The sequence below is a fragment of the Macaca mulatta genome, chromosome 4 (assembly GCF_049350105.2).
Source record: "Macaca mulatta isolate MMU2019108-1 chromosome 4, T2T-MMU8v2.0, whole genome shotgun sequence".
NCBI lineage: Eukaryota > Metazoa > Chordata > Mammalia > Primates > Cercopithecidae > Macaca > Macaca mulatta.
Window position 1 is genome coordinate 132,599,911 of NC_133409.1, and position 21,348 is coordinate 132,621,258.

At 34.6% G+C, this 21,348-nt stretch overlaps 1 pseudogene across 1 annotated transcript; it reads right to left on the reverse strand.

The window, feature by feature from the left end:
* Positions 1–2,523: 2,523 nt before the first annotated feature.
* Positions 2,524–3,549, reverse strand: LOC706648 (caspase-3 pseudogene; annotated as a pseudogene). The gene has a single exon (XR_013417034.1). The product of XR_013417034.1 is annotated as a caspase-3 pseudogene (transcript).
* Positions 3,550–21,348: the final 17,799 nt, after the last annotated feature.

Sequence of the window (21,348 nt, forward strand, 5' to 3'; positions counted from 1 at the left end):
GGGATTGCTATTTCATGATGGAGAAGACTAGAGGAGAATTAAAGAATAGGACACAGGGACATTCATAAAAGATTGCAGATCTTGATTTAGTCCAGGTGAGTTGTACAACTTTGCATCCCAATTGAGGGAAATTTAACCTATGAAATCAATTGTGTTAAATTTATTGTTGTATATCCCATGTTAAGGGTTTAGGAATTTGCAATCTTCCCTAAAAGGAGATATAAAAGATGATTGGGGTTGGAAGTCTCTAGGCTTTGCACAGAATCAAATTATATTCATAATAAGAAACACAGACATGCCTCACAACTCCTCTGTGTCTCAGTTTCTTCACACTTAAACAGAGGGGTTTGGGTTTCAGAATTAACGTAATAATCACAGGCTGTTCTGATCATGTGCTAAGGTGAACACAACTGATTTCAAACAATATTATCCAGACTAACCTTTGAAGTAATAATCATTACTGGGCAATATGATGAAGAAGGAGCTGTTTATATACAACTTTTCAAACCAGTATTCTCTGTGCCCTTTTTACAACTGTGTATAAAACCCTTTCTCTCTGGTATTTGACTACTAGGGCTTTTGTGTTGTAAGAGATCAAATAAAAAATTTCTTTACTACATAACCTAATATTCTCAATAAAGGATCCAAAAATACTCACAGTAACATTTTAGACACTGTGTTCTCTCCCAGGTTTATTTGCATTTTTCTTCTTCTTTTCCTCCTCCTTTTTTAATGTCACTAAACATTAATTGAACCCATGCTGTAAGGTAGACACTGTGGTGTGTACTGTAGACATGAAGATAAATGAGATAGACATATTAATAGCTCCTGCTCTTAGGCTGTTCCTGTATTATAAAAGAGATGAACATATTGTCAGCTAATAATAACAAAATGTGAGTGAGGGAAAGGGACAGGGAAAAGAGAATTCTTTTTTTTTTTTAATTTTAAGTTTGAATGTATATTTTGAAATAAAAATGGAACATAAAAAATTTGTACAAAATTGTCACACAGGAACACACTTTAAGATACCATTACATGCTATGTGTATTTAGAAAAGTTACACATCTAGTAAGAAAGAAAACAAACTGTCATTGACAAATGCAAGTTCATTTTTTTAATTATTATTATTATACTTTAAGTTCTAGGGTACATGTGCATAACGTTCAGGTTTGTTACATATGTATACTTGTGCCATGTTGGTGTGCTGCACCCATCAATTCGTCAGCACCCATCAAACAAACAACCCCATCAAAAAGTGGGCAAAGGATATGAACAGACATTTCTCAAAAGAAGACATTTTTTGAGCAACAAGAAATCTCCCGTGAAATGTCAGACTGAAAGCCAGTGAGACTCGGTGAGTGACGGCTCAGCACCTTCTGAGGCCTGGAGCTTGCCTCCCAGGCTGGGTGCTCAGCTCTGGTCTGTGGCTGGATGCCATCTAGAGTCCTATATGCCATGGTCTTTTTCTTTCGGTAAACAGTATAAAACATACTATTTTCCTTTGATTGTAAACTTCAACAGAAAATAACACGCTTAAGAATTGTGCTACAAAGAGTATTATGATTTTTATTGTAACTCACCACATTTAGAACATTTCCACTTCACAAGTTTCTGATTTGCTTCACTTTCTTACTTGGCAATGGTGCCCTGGCAGCATCGTCCACACACACCCGTGTGTATGGAGAAGTGGGCTGCAGGCCCTTCCTGAAACCATGGTCCATGGCTCTGCCTTCACGGAACAGGCCGAGTCATGTCTCTGCTCAAGATCAAACCATCTGTTCTCAAATTAAAGGCAGCTCAGCCCATCCATGTATTGCTTTCCTTATATTCCACTTTATATTATTTAAGTTGTATTTTCATATGTTCCTATAGAATTTATTCACATTACCTGGCTAATAATCAATAGTTTGGGCTTTTTATATAACAGCTCTTCAGATATATTGCTGGTATGTGAACCTCAATCGATCTGCGTAGGGACAAATCAGAAGGTATTTATGCTGGTAGATCAGCTGCATTGCAGCACCTTACAGTTAAAAGTCCACCCCTCTACGAATGTTATGTTTTAGCCTTAAAAGAGTTAAGTTTGCTCACACTTCCTCTCACATAAAATACTTAGTTTCTTTCTCAATATTAAATATTATTATAATTTTTTTTTACAACAGAAGTGTTCAGGACAGACATCACAAAACCATAATCCCAGATAAATAGTCCAAAAATGCGGTTAGGTCATCTTTGTATATCAATACAAAAAAAAAGGTTTGAGCCTTTGACCATGCCCATAGATGCCTAAGTTCTTCCACATCTTCATTTCTATAGTTTGACAAAACTAGAATACACAGTCTTAAGTGGGGGGAATATCATAAAAATTCATTACTTCAGTGTTTAACTTTTTCACGATTACTTGAAAATTCATAGCACAGCATCACTGTAACTTGCTAATCATGAAAGCTGTAAATTAATAATCATTGCCTCTCATAATGACTGCACCAGTGTCCATTTTTATTTATTCCTAATTTAATTCAATTGCAACTACCTGGCTGTAAATTTGAGGTAGCTTCACAGTGGTTCCACCTGATGGAAGGAGTATGACTTAAAGTACCCTCTGCGGCATGAGACTAGGTCAAAATGAGAGGGAAATACAGTACCAAATATACCGTCTTCTCACCTGGCATACAAACTAAAAACAACCACCAACCAACCATTTCTTTAGTGATAAAAATACAGTTCTTTTGTGAGCATGGAAACAATACATGGAATCTATTTCTTTGCATGAAAAGTAGCATCAAGGGAAAAGGACTCAAATTCTGTTGCCACCTTTCGGTTAACCCGGGTAAGAATGTGCATAAATTCAAGCTTGTCGGCGTACTGTTTCAGCATGGCATAAAGTGACTGGATGAACCAGGAGTCATCCTTTGAATTTCGCCAAGAATAATAACCAGGTGCTGTGGAGTATGCATACAAGAAGTCGGCCTCCACTGGTATTTTACGACACGCCATGTCATCTCAACACCACTGTCTGTCTCAATGCCACAGTCCAGTTCTGTACCACAGCAGGCCTGAATAATGAAAAGTTTGGGTTTTCCAGTTAGACTTCTACAACAATCCCCTCTGAAAAAGCTTGTTATTTTTTTCAGGTCAACAGGTCCATTTGTTCCAAAACTTATTCCTTCTTCACTATGGCTCAGAAGCACACAAACAAAACTGCGCCTTCTGCTGTGATCTTCTCTAGAAACATTGCGCATCAATTCCACAATTTCTTCACATGTAAGATCGTTTTTATTCCTGACTTCATATTTCAAGTTTATGAATGTTTCCCTGAGGTTTGCTGCATCAACATCTGTACCAGACCGAGATCCCATTCCAGTGCTTTTATGAAAATTCTTCTTATTAATTATTATACATAAACCCATCTCAGGATAATCCATTTTATAACTGTCGTCCAGGGATATTCCAGAGTCCACTGATTTGCTTCCATGTATGATCTTTGGTTCCAAACTTTTAATGGATTTTGAATCCACTGAGTTTTCAGTGTTCTCCGTGGATACCTTTATTAACTTCCATAACCGCCTTGCAGCAGCAGCCACCCCCTACGATCCGCGTCTGCCAAGAGAATTCTTAGAAATACAGAAAGGAGCAACCATGAGAACAGCAAGAATTCACAAAGAAATCAACATTTAATATTGAACGATGTGAGGCAGCTTATTTACCAGGAAATGAAAGATCTATGTGTGTCTTAGAGAGTGAAGGTAACATTACCATAGGAGGGAAAAGCATGAGCAAATATTTGAAGAACGACAAGTATTTTGTTGCAGTCAGACCTTAGATTATGAGGCCAGATATCAAACTTAAAAGATTGTAAGTAGATTTGCATGGCATGCTGAGTAATTTTTGTATGTCTTACAGACAGTAGGGAACAAGTAAAAGTCATTTACATACTGTATTTTTATAAGCATACCAGGAAGTAGAATGGGAGACGAACAGATTTGAAGAAACTGACAGGAAGCTATTGCACAAGTTTAGGTAAGAGGCAGTAGTAAATGGTGCTATTTAAGAAATATCCTTACAGTAGAACAATGTGCTGTGACCTGAGGATGAGGGAGAAAGAAAAAAGACAGAGCAAAGATGATTCAGAATTCTAACTTGGGAGAATAGGCGGAATGGGATGCCATCAGCTGTGACTGGGAATATGCAGAAGAAGCTGGTCTGAGACAGAAAATTGGTGACTTTGATTTTAGATACCCTAGGTTTTAACTGTCTGCAGAATATTCAGTAGTTAATTAGACAAAAGACTCTGGGCCTCAAAAGAAATGGCAGAACAGGAAATTTAGGTTTTTACATTAAAACCACAGAAGTAGATAAAGTGTGCCTGTAGAGAGGAGAAGGGAAAATGTTGAAATGATAAGGAACTACAAGTTTCTCTTTTTCTAAATGGAAAAGAATGCAGTTCTTTGTAAAAAATTCACACTACACAAAAGTCATAATCTAACCATCTACCTTTCCATCTCACCCAGATATAATTCCATTCTTCATAAACAACGATGACTCAGTACCCATGTTTAATTAATTTTTTCTCGGATTGTGGAAGAAAAGACCCCTTACTAACAAGAAATTTGAGGTTCTAGAAACTGGAACCAAAAGTAAAGATAAACTCCAGTTTCAAGTGCCCCAGAAGTCTGAGTTTTATAAAATAGGAAGCTATTTCCCCTGCCCACCGCTAATACAGAATTATTCATAATAAGTTCTGAGGGGCATCAAAAACAGAAAGAGATCATTTCTCTAACTGCATATGAAAAAAAGAATAACACATAGCTTCCTAGATATAAATATGAATTCAGACATTAGAAAGCTGTATTAATTTTTGCCAAACTTGTGGGAAAACATTAGGCAGCAAAAATCTTACTTTTCAAGAGTTGTCATAATTGCTTTTACCTCTGAGGCAAACTTGTCTGATAGTGGTCATGCCCTGCAAGGTCCTAGATGATGAAACCCCACCTAAATCTCTGACCTCAGCTCCTAACATCCTTCCTTGGTTACCCTCTGCAGCCTAGTTTGTCCTCTTTGTGTTGCTCTAACATGAAAATTTCTTTACTGTTTTAGGACATGTTATTTCCACTACCAGAAATACCTTTCCCCAAATATATGCATGTTAGCCTGCTCAAATGTTAATAATCTCCTCAGACTTTCCTTGATACATTCTCTCTCTCACAGGTACATAACATACACACACATACACACACTCATACACTCCCTCACTCTCTTGCCCCTTACCCTTATGTCACTATTATTGCAAAATTCTGTTATAAAATGTTTGTTTGTTGTGTTTCTTGCCCACAAAACTGTAAGTGGCAATAGCATGAGGATAGCATCTTTGTCTTAATTCACTGTTGTATCCCCAGCCCCTTGGCTCATAACACAGGCTCACTGGAGAAGTTTTTGAAAGAATGAATGAAGAAATGAATGATAATTTATTGCATTTTAAACCTCAAATCTCCCTCCATGACTTTGTATGCACTATGGAAAAAATAGGTTTACATTTGTACAAAAATTAACAAAAACAGTTCTCGCCTCATTTTGCCTCTAACTTGTAGAATTTAGATATGTTCAACAATGAGCCCCACTCTAAGTGAAGACAGACTTGGATATACAACTTTTGCATATACTCCTATGACAAAATAATTAAAATGCAAACTCACTGAAAAGTGAAATGGAACCCTCATTTGTTTTTTGTTACTGTGTATTTTCTTAATTAATAAATTCTAAAACTACCATATTGTATATAAGTCGGTGAATATTTTTAATATTAAGGAGGTGTCTTTACACTGAAAATGGTGGTGATCAGCTAATGATTAGTACTTTTAGAATCTATACAATGAAACCATACTAATATACACTCAGCTGCTGAGCTAACTTGCCTTTTCACATGATTTGGTTTTCTTGTTTGTATTCTTTCAACATTAATACAGCTAAAAATGCTATGCTGATCAATTTTTGGTTTAGTTGTTTGTTTTCAATAAGAGTAGTCATGACATCTATATATAACTAAATTAATTTAAATACATCTCAGTTTTCATTATTGATACATCAGTCCAATATTAATTCTGGTTCTCCAAGTATATTAATATATATTATAGCCTCATGTGTTTTCTTGAGACCACTAAAAATGTGTAATGGGAAAAGTAATGAAAATTACCATCCCCTGACAACTTATTTTATGACAATCACAATAGAACATCTCCCAAATTTTTTTATTTTTATAATGTAAGTATTTTCAGCTTAAAAAATGATAAAACTCAAAAAAGTTATCTAACTTGTCCAAGTTTTTCAAAACTGGTAAATTCCCAAATTGATATCTTAAGAGTGTTAACTTAAGAAGGCTTACCTCTTTATATAATTATCATGATTTGTCAGGAGAGAAAATTGAGGCACAAATTAGAGAAATTACTTACATGAAATGACAAGAAGGGTCAGTAATAAAACGAACCGACATTTGCTTTTCTCCTGTGGATTTCAAATCTGTATGCATATGTGTTCAAAAATGTCATGCTCATCTTCCTCATATGGGACATAAACTTTAAATAATTTTTCTGATAATCTTCCTGTGTAAATGCTATAACACCACATTTATAAGATGACTGTGTTGAATATGCCTCCTGTGTCACAGGAAGAGTAAAAGGTAACAAGAACTCATAGAATTTAGCTTCATCTGAGTATCATTCTAAAACTCAGAGCTAACCTGCCCCATCAGAAAGCATTCTCGCACCTTCCTCAGAGATTTCAGAAAATAAAAGAGGAAAGTTAACATTTGTAGGGCAGGAGATTTTTTACTTGGACTTTTTTTTTTTTTTTTTTTTTTTTTTTTTTTTTTAGAATGGTCTACAAAGGGGCAGAGTGATTGTCTATTACTTGAATGTTCTTAAACTAAAGTGTCTCCCAGACAATTTTATGTGTTACCACATTAGTCTGCCCCATGTTTATACTCTAAGAAATATTTTTCCAAAAGCAGCCTGAGATAGAAGAGATTAGGAAAAGATAAAACTCTTCCTAGTCCCAGGATGTGCAAAGCCATACCTTTTTACCTCACACGGTCTCAGGAGAGGTTTCAGAACCATCAACTGTTTCTCCCTATCTCCCCAGCCAAATAGGCGGCGACAACAGAAACAGGCATGATGTACCTGCAATCTTTGCTCCTGTGTCATTACTGTTGTAAACAGTAGGAGGACAGAAAGTTCTTGTACATTGGAGTAAAAAAAGATGCAATTACAATTGAGCCAATGTAATCAACTGTGATTTTTAAAAAAACCTAGTAAGGTTTGGAAAGAATTCAATGTTAATTAATTTTTTTTATTCTAAATGCAGTTTCAAATAAAGAATCTCATATGCTATATATACACAATTGCAGAAACAGAAAATGACCAACTCATGCTAACTTTCCAGAGAAGCTCAAGGAATTTTTGCTTCATTCGTAAAGACAACATGAATAGCATTTTTATAAATGATGGACACTAACATCAGAATCAAACCAAGGATGGTATTAGTTGAAAACTTCATAAATTTATTATTTAAATAATCCTGGTGGTAACACATGGAGGTTTGGAGATTAATATAAAATCTATTTTCTTCAAATTGTACATTTAATTTTAAGCACTATTTCATTTTCTCTCCTAGGAAGATAATTACAAGGCATATTATTCTCAATGGGTAAAATTAAAGTCCTTAACTGACTCTTTAAATTTATAAATAGTAAAATACTCCTTTGGAGTATACATTAAAATTAAAATTTTATAGCCAATCTTATGGCCAAACACAATTCTCTCAACTAAACAAAGAACCTTGGAGAAAAAGAGAAAATAATGTTTTTAAGGCCAAAAAACCCAAAAATATTTTGCTGAGAATGATGGTTTCCAGTTTCATCCATGTCCCTGCAAAGGTCATAAACTCATTCTTTTTTATGGCTGCATAGTATTCCATGGTGTATATGTGCCACATTTTCTTTATCCAGTCTATCATTGATGGGCATTTGGGTTAGTTCCATGTCTTTGCTATTGTGAACAGTGCCGCAATAAACTTACTTGTGCAAGTGTCTTTATAGTAGAATGATTAATAATCCTTTGGGTATATACCCAGTAGTGGGATTGCTGGGTCAAATGGTATTTCTGGTTCTAGATCCTTGAGAATCGCCACACTGCCTTCCACAATGGTTGAACTAATTTACACTCCCGCCAACAGTGTAAAAGCATTTCTATTTCTCCAGATCAGAAAACCAAACACTGCACGTTCTCACTCATAAGTGGGAGTTGAACAGTCAGAACACATGGACACAGGGAGGTAAACATCACACACTGGGGCCTGTTGGTGGTTGGGGGGCTAGGGCAGGGATAGCATTGGGAGAAATACCTAATGTAAATGACAGGTTGACGGGTGCAGTAAACCACCATGGCATGTGTATACCTATGTAACAAACCTGCACGTTCTGCACGTGTATCCCAGAACTTAAAGTACAATTTAAAAAAATTACAGAGAGGCTGATATATTTTAAAGAGTTAATTATAATTTCTATTACTTTTTTAAATAACAAATACACTTGTATGGGTCATGTACAATCTTTAAAATAAAATTAAATGTCATTTTAAAAGAAGTTGCATTTCATATTTTCAGAGCTTAGCAACATTTCTCTCTTAACAGTTCATTGAATGTTTTGATACAGTATTTGTAGAGTAAAATGCACAGTACAGTAATTATATAGAAAAAAAGACTTTTTAAAATGATAATCTACTCCACTTTAAAATTCCATTATTATAATGTCCCAAAACACTTTATTTGGTTAAATGTAATCATTTGCTGTGCAAACTATGCCTATCTTGTTTTTTAAAGAAAGAAAATTGCAGGCAGGCAGTAAAAAGGGATGGAGGGAGCGAAGGAAGAAAGAGAGGAAATAACTTAAAAAAACACAAACGCAGTGAGAAAATAGCAATACTAGGCACTTCTTTGTACTGGAATGGAAACATGTTCTGAAATGAGTTGTCGGAATTATATGACACGTGTGAGTGATGAATGATAAAAACCATTCCAATAGGATTCTTAAAACTGTCAAGTTTAGAATGCCACCAGAATTTTTTTTTAAGTATGAAAGCCATCTTGATGCAAAATTCAAATTGCAAGACTTCTTTTTTTATGTTTTTAAGTTTCACAATCCCTTGCTCCACTGCTGGTGACAGTTTTTCCTAATGTGAGACAGTGGTTTGTTGAAAATTTTTATTTTCTTCAGAAAAAAATTCTAAACTGAAGGAACTAAGTGACACCAGCAGCCTGCTTCCGTGGTATTATCTGGACTTTAGAAATAAAGGAGCCATTAATGGAAGCTCTGACAGGTGATAGAAACAGAGCAGTCATTAACAAAAACTTTGTCCAGAAGGTAACAGGGGGTGCTTTATTTTGCAGCCCCAAACAGTACTATTATGAGAAAAATGTACTAAATTAATTATTGATAAAATGCTGTGTTAAGGGAGTATTTTAAGCTCTACTTGTGATCAGAAGATACCTCCAGCTATTTTGAAGGTATGTGGAGCAAATTGCTGGCGGGGGCAGGGGGAGCAGGTTTAAAGTTGTGGTAAATTATACAGAACATGAAATTTGCCATTTTAATCATTCGTAGATGTATGGTTCAGTAGCCTCAAGTACATTTGCATTGTTGTGCAGCCACCACCATCATCCATTTCCAGAACTTTCTCGACTCCCCAAACTGAAACATTGTAGTCATTAAACAATAACTCCTCATTCCTCCTTCCCTCCAACTCCTGGCCACCACCCATTTTCTGTCTGTAAGGTTTGACTACTCCAGATACCACATCTAAATGGAATCATATACATACAAAATTGTCCTTTTGCATCTGGCTTATTTCATTCAGCATAGTGTCCTCCAAGTTCATCCACATTGTAGTATGTGTCAGGATTTCATTCCTTTTTAAAGTTATATAATATTCCATTGTATATAATACCACATCTGCTTATCCACTCATCCATCAATAGATATTTGGGTTGTTTCCACTTTTTGGCTGTTGTAAATAGCGCAGCTAGGAACATCTGTGTGAGAATATGTGTTCTAATTCCTGCTTTTATTTCTTTTGAGTACATACTCACAGTGGGATTGCTGCATCATGTTACAATTTCATGTTTAATTTTTAAAGAACTATCATATTAAACATATCAACATTCCATTTTTGATTGTTTATTTTCCAAAGTGGCTGCACCAGTTTACATTCCCACCAGTAATGTGCACGTGTTCTAATTTTCCCACTTCCTTACCCACGCTTCGTATTTTCTGGGTTTTTGTTTGTTTGTTTCATTTTGTTTTGATAAGAGCTACCTTAAAGGGTATGAAGTGGTATCTCATTGTCGTTTTGATCTGCATTTACTTAATCATTAGTGTTGTTGAGCATCTTTTCATGTGCTTATTGGTCATCTGTATGTCTAAAATCCTATTTCTCAACTGGGTTGCTTGGGATTTTTTTGTAGATTTGTAAGAGTTCTTTATATATTCTAGAGATTAACTCTTTATCAGCTATGAGTTGTAAATATTTTTTTCTCATTCCACAGGAAAAAAAAATCTGATAGTGTTCTCTGATAGACACAAATTTTTATGAAATACAATTTATCTATGTTTTGTCGTCATTGCCTGTGCTTTTGGTGCAATCCAAAAATATATATATCATAGCCAAATCTAATGTCATGAAACTTTCCCCTGTTTTCTTTGAAGTTTTACCATTGTAGCTCTTGTATTTAGTTAGTTTGTTTTATATGGTGTTACATTTTAATTTTATATAGGGGTAAGGGTTCAACTTCATTATTTCACATGTGAGTATCTAGTTTTCCCAATATCATTTGTTGAAAGATTGCCCTTATCCCATTAAATGGTCTTGGCACCCTTGTTGGAAATCATTTGCCCATCTGTGTGAGAGCTTATTCCTCAACTCTCTCTTCTTTTCCTTTGGTCTATATGTCTGTCATGATGCCAGTACCACCTTGTTTTGATTACTGTAGCTTTGTAAGTTTTGAATCAGGAAATATGATGCCTTCAACTTTGTTCTTTTTGAAGACTGTTTTGACTATTCAGAGTACCTTGAGATTTTACATGAATTCTAGGATGAATTTTTCTATTTCTGCCACAAACATCATTGGGATTTTCATAGGGATTGTGCTGAATCTATAGATCACTTTGGGTATTATTGACACCTCAAAAATACTGTTGGCCAATCCATAAATACTGATATTGTGAAGTGAATTCACTATGCACTTGTAACCAACTTGTCTGAGTCCAGTGAGACAGAACACTCATACACATAACAAGTTACATAAGGCAGGCTTATTATTACTTACAAATAGGCAGGAAGGGACAACAGAAGACTAGGATTCATTACAACCCAGCCTCCAAGGCTCAGGAAAGCCACCTAGGGTAAGATGGAATCTTGTCAGAACATAATCCTTTTGTACCACAGCTGAGAGGCCCAGGAGAGTAGTTCATCTCTGGCTTTAAACTCTAAGGGTAATAGAATTTGCGAGGCTAAAACATTGAAGGACATCCTGTTTCTAGAGGAGGCTGGCACAGGGCCTGTACTATTCCAGTCACTTCCTCCTCTATTCGTGTGTTGCATCCCAGTACATTCTACAGTTATTCTTGAGAACTACAAGTGAGAATAGTGGAAGAACTGGGTTGGTTCAAGGCTGCCTGGAGAAGTTTCCTGTGGATATCTTTCCATTTATTTACACCTTCTTTAATTTTTTTCAGAATTGTTTTGTAATTTTCAGTATACAGTCTTTTGACTTCTTGGCTAAGTTTATTCCTGAGTATTCTTTTCGATACCATTGAAATGGAATTGTTTTCTTAATTTCCTTTTGGTATTGTTCCTTTTTGGTGTATATGAATTTAATTGAATTTTTGCATGTTAATTGTGTGTCTTGAAAGTTTACTGAACTTATTTGTTAGTTCTATCAGGTTTTATTATGTGTGTGTTGTATTTTTAGGGTGCTCCACATGTAAGACGATGTCACCTTATTATATAATTTTATTCTTCCTTCCAATTTAGATGCCTTTTATTTATTTTTCTTGTCTAACTTCTCTGATTAGGTCTTCCAATACTATGTTGAGTAGAAGTGGCAAGGGTGGGCAACTTTGCATTTTTCCTGATGTCAGGAAAAAAGCTTTCAGTTTCTCCTCACTGAGTATGATGTTAACTCTAAGCTTTTCATATATAGCCTTTGTTATGCTGAAGTAGTTTCCTTCTATTCTTAGATTTTTAAATTTTTAAATACAAGGGAATTAAATTTTGTCAAATGCTTTTTTAAATGAATAACAATATTTACTTGTTGTCTTCATTTTGGTTATGGTTCATATTACACTGATTAGTTTTAGTATGTTGAACTATTGTTGCAGTCCAGGAATGAATCCCACTTGGTCATGCTGTATAATCCTTTGACGTGAATTTAGTGTGCTAGTATTTTGTGCAGATTTTTGCATCAATATTTATAGATGTGTTGCTCTGTAGTTTGTTTTCCTGATGTGTCTTTTTTTGCTTTAGAATCAGGGTAATTCTTTTTAGATAATTATTTTAGTAGCAGCTCTTTCTTATAATGTTTGTAATAAAATGTTTGAATGTATATAATAATATATATATAAGTAATTATATAAGTAGTTTTCTTCTTTTTTTTTTTTCCAGACAAGGTCTCACTCTCTCAGCCAGGCTGGAGTCCAGTAGCACTATCTCGGCTCACTGCAAACTCCACCTCCCAGGCTAAAGTCATCCTCCCACCTCAGCCTCCCAAGTAGCTGGGACTACAGGTATGCACCACCACGCCTGGCTAATTCTTGTGTTTTTTCTAGAGATGTGGTCTTGCCATGGTGCCCAGGCTGGTCTTGAACTCCTGAGCTCAAGTGGTACGACCACCTCAGCCTTCCAAAGTGTAGGGATTACAGGCATGAACCACTGCACCTAGCAGTGGTATAATTTTCTAAATTTATTTCATTTTATTATATTTAGATAGCTAACACAAACTAACCATGGAAATTGTAAGGGAACTGACAATATGATTTAATGCCCAAAGATGTGGGACCCTTACTGCTGACTTAATTCTCTAGAAATGGCCAAATTTCCAAATGCCTAATCAGATATAGTTGTAGGTAAAACAATTAAATTAATAAAGTTTACTTTATATCTTCTCTCTCTCTCTCTCATCTCTTAACAAAAAAAAATCCTTCTCCTTTTCAGAGGCTCTCTCATCTGCTTTGTCTCAATCAGTTACCTGGGAGCCTCAGGGTTCCAGTCCCACATCTGCTAGGTCCCTAAGAACTTGTTGGGAAATTGTTGGCTGTATCATCCTTCCCAGAGATATTTTTTACAGTCTTTGTGTTGGCAAAGAACATGAACAGGCACTTCTCAAAAAAAGACATACAAGCAGCCAACAAGCATACGAAAAAATGCTCAACATTACTAGTCATTCTAGAAATGCAAATCAAAACTACAATGAGATACCATCTCACACCAGTCAAAATGACCTTTATTTTAAAAGTCTAAAAATAACAGATATTGTTGAGGTTGCAGAGAAAAGGAAAAGTGTATACATTGTTGGTGGGAATGCAAATTAGTTCAGCCACTATGGAAAGCAGTTTAGGATTTCTCAAAGAACTGAAAATAGAATTACCATTCCAGCCAGCAATCCCATTACTGAGTATATATTCTGTATATGTGGGATTGCTGGGTATATACCTAAAGTAAAATAAATTGTTATACCAAAAAGACACCTGCATGCATATGCTTATTGCAGCACTCATCATAATAGCAAAGACACGGAATCAACCCAGGTGTCTATCAATGGTGTTACACATGTGCTATACAATTCTATGCAGACATAAAAAAAGAATGAAATAATGTCCCTTGCACCAACATGGGTGCAGCTAGAGGCCATTATCCAAGGCAAATTAATACAGAGACAAAACCAAATACTGCATGTTTTCACTTATAAGTGGGAGCTAAACATTACGTACAGGTGAACATAAAGACAGAAACAATAGACAATGTGGGACAATAGATATTCTGGGAAATATTGTAAATAATTCACGGAGTGACAGAAACGAAGAAACAGAAAAAGAATCTGTATAAATCTCAAATGCACAGAAAGTTATTTCCACCTAAAAATACTTTTTGGCAATTCATGAAGATAAGAGAAATATTAAAGGTTTTGTTGTTAATTTCTATCATTAACTTTATTAAATTTTATAGACTTTCTTTTCAACTCTGTTGTATTTTGGATAGCGTCTTTTTGTTTCCTAATCTCTCATTAATTTCATTTTTTCTACTATCATTACCACATGGATATTTATTGAACACATACTATGTCACAATAATGTTGAAGAGTTGTGTAGATTATCTAGTGACAAATAGGTTTGGCCTCTTTGGTGAAAAATCTTACAATCAAGTTATGGTATACATTAACACAAGAAGACATGAAGGTTGGGGTGTGCAAGTGACAATTATAGTAATCCTTTTCTGAACCCGTGATTTTTTTATGCATTTAAAATTATAAAAATATGATATTTTGTTGTAAATTATTTTACTATGTCAATTGCCTGTCAGTGGGTTAATACCATGTGAAAAATAACATATTGGTAAGTAAAAAGAAAACTATCTTTGTAAAGTTTTATTTCTAAAGAACATGAGCAGAATTTTTGTCATTTGAGAACTGAAATACTGGAAAAAACTTTCCCAAACGCCCACACTATCAAATTTAGTTAAGAATGAACATGTTTAAAATATAATCTGGATGATATTTGCCTTTTCTCATAATCTAGAAGGTAAAAATTGTTCAACAAAGAGAAATGTTTATAAATTTCCTGCAGTTGCCTCCAAAAATTGTGCATGTAAAAATATTTTGCTATACAGCTAAAAGTAAAGGGCTTATCATTTTAACCCAATAAAAGTTCTAGCTGTTTTCAGGGAAATAGTATCATAGGAATGTGAAGAGAGTATTTAGGGTGTCCTCTTGAGACTTTTTGATAATTCTTAAAATTAAAATAACCTGCTAGAGATAGCCTCCAGTTTTTGACATTTTACCACAACCTGTTTCAGAATTATAATAATTCAACCTCTTAATTGGAAAGATAAAAATTTAAAGTTCAGGGTTGCTGACTCTAAAATATCACACAGCCAGACAGTATCAGTGCTGAAACTCAAATCTAAATGTTCCAGTTCAGAACTTTTCTCATTATACCCATCCATCTTCTGCACATTTAGAACTGATATTCATCTTCATTAGTATACAGGCTTAAGGAGGAGAAAATTGCACATTGATAGCAAATTGATAATTGAAATGTACACATTGATAGTATACTTATCATTAATTTTTCAAAAATGTCAAAGATCATAAAGGAAGATTCTGCTTTATACATAATCTATCTCTTTGCTGCTGAGCGTTTGAAGACTCTTTAGAGAAAGTCTTCAGTGCTGTCAACAGAAGATAACGTATTAGCCTGTGATCTGAATGATGTTTAAAATATTCTCTCCAATAGTATGCCATTTGAAGTATCTTTTTAATTTAAGCAGGAAGTGTAGGCAACTACAATTTTTAGAGGAAGTAATTTCTTTTTTAACCTAGTTTACTGTTATTTCAGCTGTTTCAATTCAGCTTAGCAAATATTCATTGAGTGCATATTTTATAAGAATTCCAAAGATGAACATGACACAATTTTAGATCACAAATTTATCAGCAGCTAAGAAACAATTATATATATAAATGTATATAATATATATGTGCATACATATGATGACATCAGTCTTTCTGATCTCTTCTGAGAGTAATACAAATTTTAATGAGTTTTAAAATATGGAAATAGGTAATAGAATTATTTTAAGCTCTAATAGGGTAAATATTGGCGGCTGTAAGCCACGTAAGCTAAAGCTCTTTGAATCCTCACTAATTTTAAAAAGTATGAAAAGGTTCTGAAACCAAACGTTTGAAAACCACTGCCTTAAGGCATTCATCATGCGTAAGAAAGTAACCTCATTTTTATGCATCTAAGATAGGAGAATAGAGAAAATAGTCCCTCTAATTTTCTGTCTTCTTCCAGAAACACAGGCATACAGTGCCATAGTTTGCCAGTATGGAGAATACAATTTATTTTAAAAAACTTTCTAGCACATGGCTAATGTTCAAGAAATATATTCAGGAAAAATATATTGACTTGGAAAACAAATTAAAGTAAGAAAACAAAACCTAGATGAGAAAGAACGAGTACTTCAGAACTTCTAAAAATCCAAAACACATCCAGGTGGATTTATCGCTGCAAATTACATATAAATAAAATAGCTCTTGTGGTTGAGGGAGAAGCCATGGGAGGATGTAAGCACACTGAGATCTGAATGTACTGTTCAAGTAGCTATCAACCTTGAGTACGACTAAAGATTATGTGAGGAATTTGTTTAAAATTCATGTTTGTCATCTTCAGAAATGTTGATTATGTAAGATCTAAGAATCTGTTCAGAAATGTTGATTATGTAAGATCTAGGAATATGTACTTCAACAGGCATCCTGAATGTTGCTGATGTGGGTTCTCTATAGACTATACTTTGGGAAACACTGTACTATACTCAGCAAAATTGAGATAATAGCTTAATAAGCTCATGAGACTCAAATGCTGAAAAAAAAGTTATAAGTTGTGAAGGATTATTACTTTTAGTGTTTGTATCTAAGAAGAGGTAAGTACTAGACTGACATCAAAATGATCATCATCATCATCAGTGTATTTCTCATTAGAGAAGAATAATGAAATGAATTGTTTGTGAGGGCATATGTGGGGTTAAACTGAGTGATGGAGGCTCTGCGTGGAGGAAGGCTACTGTCGCTACTTGTTCCTGGGGGATGACAAATAGGTCATTCTGGGAGAGGTGCAAAATAATTGCAATTATTAAAAACAGGTTTCTTCCCCTCTTTTGAGGATGTCTCTATTCCATCTGCTACTATGTGTGGTCTCTGTTCTTCGTTACTCTATGCAACAGGTAGGATCCAAGAATATAACACAGAAAAACACATTGAAATTGTCTCTTCACAAAGTCCCTTGAAGGGGTGGGAAGCCCCTATAAATGTTTTGTCATCTCCTAATTCTTACAGCACACTTTATTAATCTTTGAGGAGAAATAAGAAGAAAGATATTGAGAAAGAAAGGATGAAAATGTACAAATTTATATTTTAAAATAGCAAGCAAAATACATATGGCGTATATATACACAAAATATATGCAACACATATATATACAGAGTACTATAAATCTAGTTCAATCTAGTAGTATAGATTTAAATCTAGTACTGTACTTTAATACTAGATTTTAAACCGAGAATTCAAAAATTCTGCCTGAAAGGAATAATTTTACATCCCTGGCTTTCTGCCTCCTTTCTAGCAATAATATGCCTATCTAATTATTTGATAACTTAAAATTATCAATTTTATAAAATGTGGAATATATACCAAATGGAATATTATTCAGTTTAAAGTACTCCTGCCATTTGTGACAACATGAATCAATGTGGAGGACATTATGTTAAGTTTAAAAAGTCAGACACAGAAAGAGAATTAGTGGATAATTTCACTTACATGTGGAATCTAAAATAGTCAACGCCACAGAAGCAGACAGTAGAATGGTGGTTGCCAAGGGAAAGAAGGAGGAAAAATCTGGGAGATGTTGTTTTAAGGTACAAAGTATCAGTTAAGCAAAATAAGTAAGTTCTGGAGATCTAATGTATAGCATGGTAACTACAATTGACCACTCTGTGTTGTGTGCTTGAAATTTGCTAAGAGAGTGGACTAAGTATTCTCATTACAAAAGAAAAAGAAGAAGAAGAAAGAGATTGGACGTGGTGAAGAGAGACAGAGAGAAAGAAGAAAGATAGAAAAGAAAAAAGAAAAGAAAAGAGAAAAGGGAAGGGAAAGGAAGTGAAAGAGTTGGAAGGAAGGAAGGAAGGAAGGAAGGAAGGAAGGAAGGAAGGAAGGAAGGAAGGAAGGAAGGAAAGGAAGGAAGGAAGGAAGGGAGGAAGGAAGAAAGTAAGGAAGATTATTTTTAGAGAATAGATTATCTAAAAATGTATTGAATCATGATAACCTAAACTTATTATTTTGTGAAGATTTAATGGCTCTTGATTTTAAAACCAAAGCTGGGCACAGATATAACTGAGTATCCCAAAATCTTATAATATTTTTAAATACAGCCATTTACCTACTGCTTTACTCTATCAAGAACTTGGGACTATCTTATAACTTTCAAAGCCTACAAGAATAGTAATATTGAATAAAATACAGAGAATGCTAAATTTAGAGTCAGAAGTCTTTGCTCTTTCAATTATCCATCACAATTTTCCCTTTTGAAGTAAGAGTCAGTAAAATTCCCTGCACAGAACTGCACAAGAGAAAAGGAAAACTACAAAGTGATTTTAAAATGAAAGGCATATTTTGTACTAAAGGGCACTGACAAACTTTCAGGAGTACTGCGATAAGTGCTGGTCTTCTTCCTTCTTTCACGGTAACAAAAAACTCTTTCAGTGTAGGAATGACAGTGCTATTCTATAAATACTGATTAATTTGAGGGCTGTGAATGATTGTAGCTAGAGCTAGATTAAGGACAAAATGTCTTCTGCCTAAACAAATAGAATTGCATTTCATGGTACTCAGGATACAATGGTTATGCAAACATTTCCTGTATATTTGGTTCCAGAATAAAAGATGGTCAAAAGGAAAGGGGTGCGTAAAAGAGTGTGCACTTTCTGTCCAAACACATGTTCTCTGAGTGCAGAGTCATTCAAAATCAAAGTGGTAATATAGCATCATGATTATGGGAAGAGGCTCCAGAGACAATTCAATGAGCTCAAATTCTAATTCCAACATTTACTAGCACTGTGACTTAGGTCAAGTTCCTCAGTTTCTTGGGCCTTGAGATTCTTTATTTAAGAAAAGAGAGTAAAATAATGCCTATTGTATCAAGTGGTTATGAGGATTCAGTGAGAGAATACAGGAAAAGTGCTTATCAGCTAACAGAGTTATAAGTGCTCAATAAATTATCATATTATTCTTAAACTTTAATCTCACATGGCACTGATTGTCATTTCACCTTGAAAAACAGTTTCCTCAGGTAACCTTTTATGAATGGGCAGTGTTCCAAGGCATGTACAGTCTGTAGTTTTGCTACAAGGGGGAGTGTTTTTCATAATCAATGTTATTAAATAATTATTCATCAGTGGTATTTAAAAGTCTCTGAAAACCAGATCTGAGACAATCTTGCATCAAAGCAAGTTCTATGAGTCATATCTGAATAGACAAAATATAGAGAAAATTGTCATATTTCAATAGACAAAATAGAGATAAAATTATGAAGATTATTAAGTCAAGAACTACTTACCCTATATGCTCTGTTTCAGAGGTTTTTATGCCAAAGTTCATGGGAAAGTTACTCTGAAAGATTCATGAATCCTTTGATAGTGTATGCAAAATATTGCAGAAATGAATATTTGACAATTTCTCATGAAAAGCAATAAAACTTTTCATTAGATTCTCAAAAGTCTCTACGGCACAAAAAAAGGTTAAAAAATCTCTGGCCTAGCCTAGTTTTACAAATTTTCCCACCTGTGTCTGGATTGGTGTAAGCAATAGTGTTGAGAAATGTAAAAGTGTTTTAGCATTCCTTGGAATGCTATACTTACTATCTAGTTCAACGTGAGCAAGATAAATGCATAACACATATTCTGCTTCTCAAAGTCTTTAAACTGATTTGGAACACTAAATATATATGCAAAATAATAAACAATATCAAGTGGTTATGATTAAATGTTAAAATTGAAGAAAAATATAAAAGGGGTAAGGGTGTAGTAGGTCATTGAAGGGAATGGGGAATGGAGCACAGCCATCCCTTGGTGTCTATGGGGATTTGTTCCAGGACCCCCTCAGACACCAAAGTTTGCAGATGCTCAAGTTCTTATGTAAAATAACCTAGTATTTGTATATAACCTGTACACATCCTCCTGTAAACTTTAAATGATTGCTAGATTGCTTGTAATATCTAATACAATGCTTACACCTCATTTCATTTGCATAGATTCAATATGGAATTTTTTTCTTAATATTTTCAAATCCACAAATGCCGAACCCACAGATACAGAGAACAGATTGTAATTAGAAAAGATACTGCAGAGGATAAAAATTGAGTGGGGACAATGATAAATGGATGGAAGATAGTTTTTTAAGAGGACAGTGATGGCCCTCTTAGACAGTAAAAGTAAAGATTTAAATCCAAAACAAAAGTCACGGAAAAAAGAAGTGACTCTGGCCTAGCTTTATTGTGAACAGCATACTTAAGAAGGTATGTGTAATGATTTGACTAGGTAGAGAAGATCTAGATTTTGAGGAGCTCATTGTTACACTTAATTATTTTTGGCTTAAAGTGTTAAGGAGCAGAAGATGCTGAACACGAGACTTGTAAAGGGAAAAAATAGTATTTAAAAGAATAGAACATGGTTGGACTGTGAAGAATAAACAATTATTCCTGAGAGAGGGGAAGTCTGGAGTAAGTTAAGAGAGTAGCAGTTTTCAGGAGTGTTCATAATTTATACAGTATATAATGTATAATGCAATACATTTCTGTATTTCTGTAAGGGTTGGACATCTCAAGCTGCTACATCAGCTCAGAATATAGTAGATACATATAGCATGGCAAACAGTTCACCAGATGAAAGACAAGTTGATTGTAAGTCATAGCAGTCTCCAAGGCACTGTATGTTGCAGATCACTAGCAATACCTTGAAAAAAGGCCTTTTTGGAGGAGGATGTGTAACTCTCCATTGATTTCACACACATCCAGGAGTCAAGCAATACCAAAAAAGCCTTGTCCCAACATTTGATATCATTCAGAGTAGTAAAAGAACATTACTGTTTTGTCTATGAATATTATGTGACATTATCCAAAAGTCGCCTTGCCTTCCCTCTTAAGTCCCCCGCCTTGACAGAAATCAGCTTTCAGAAGATAAAGTTATCATGTATTCAAAAGTTTAAAAACAACGATGAAACTAAGGCTTTAAATCATCTCTTTTTTTCCTCAACTTCAAATGTTTTAATAACTTCATTCATCTCTTTCTCCTACCTTGCTTACTTTGAGTAATAGACCACTGTCTTGCACCCTTTCAAAGATTATTCTCTACTTTTATTTCTTGACCAATCAGTATTTTGGCATGACTCTTAATGCACACAAAAGTTTAAATTGGGAAGTAGAATTACCCAAGTAGAGAAAAATTTAATTCATGTTTTAAGCAATTAAGGCACAGTTAT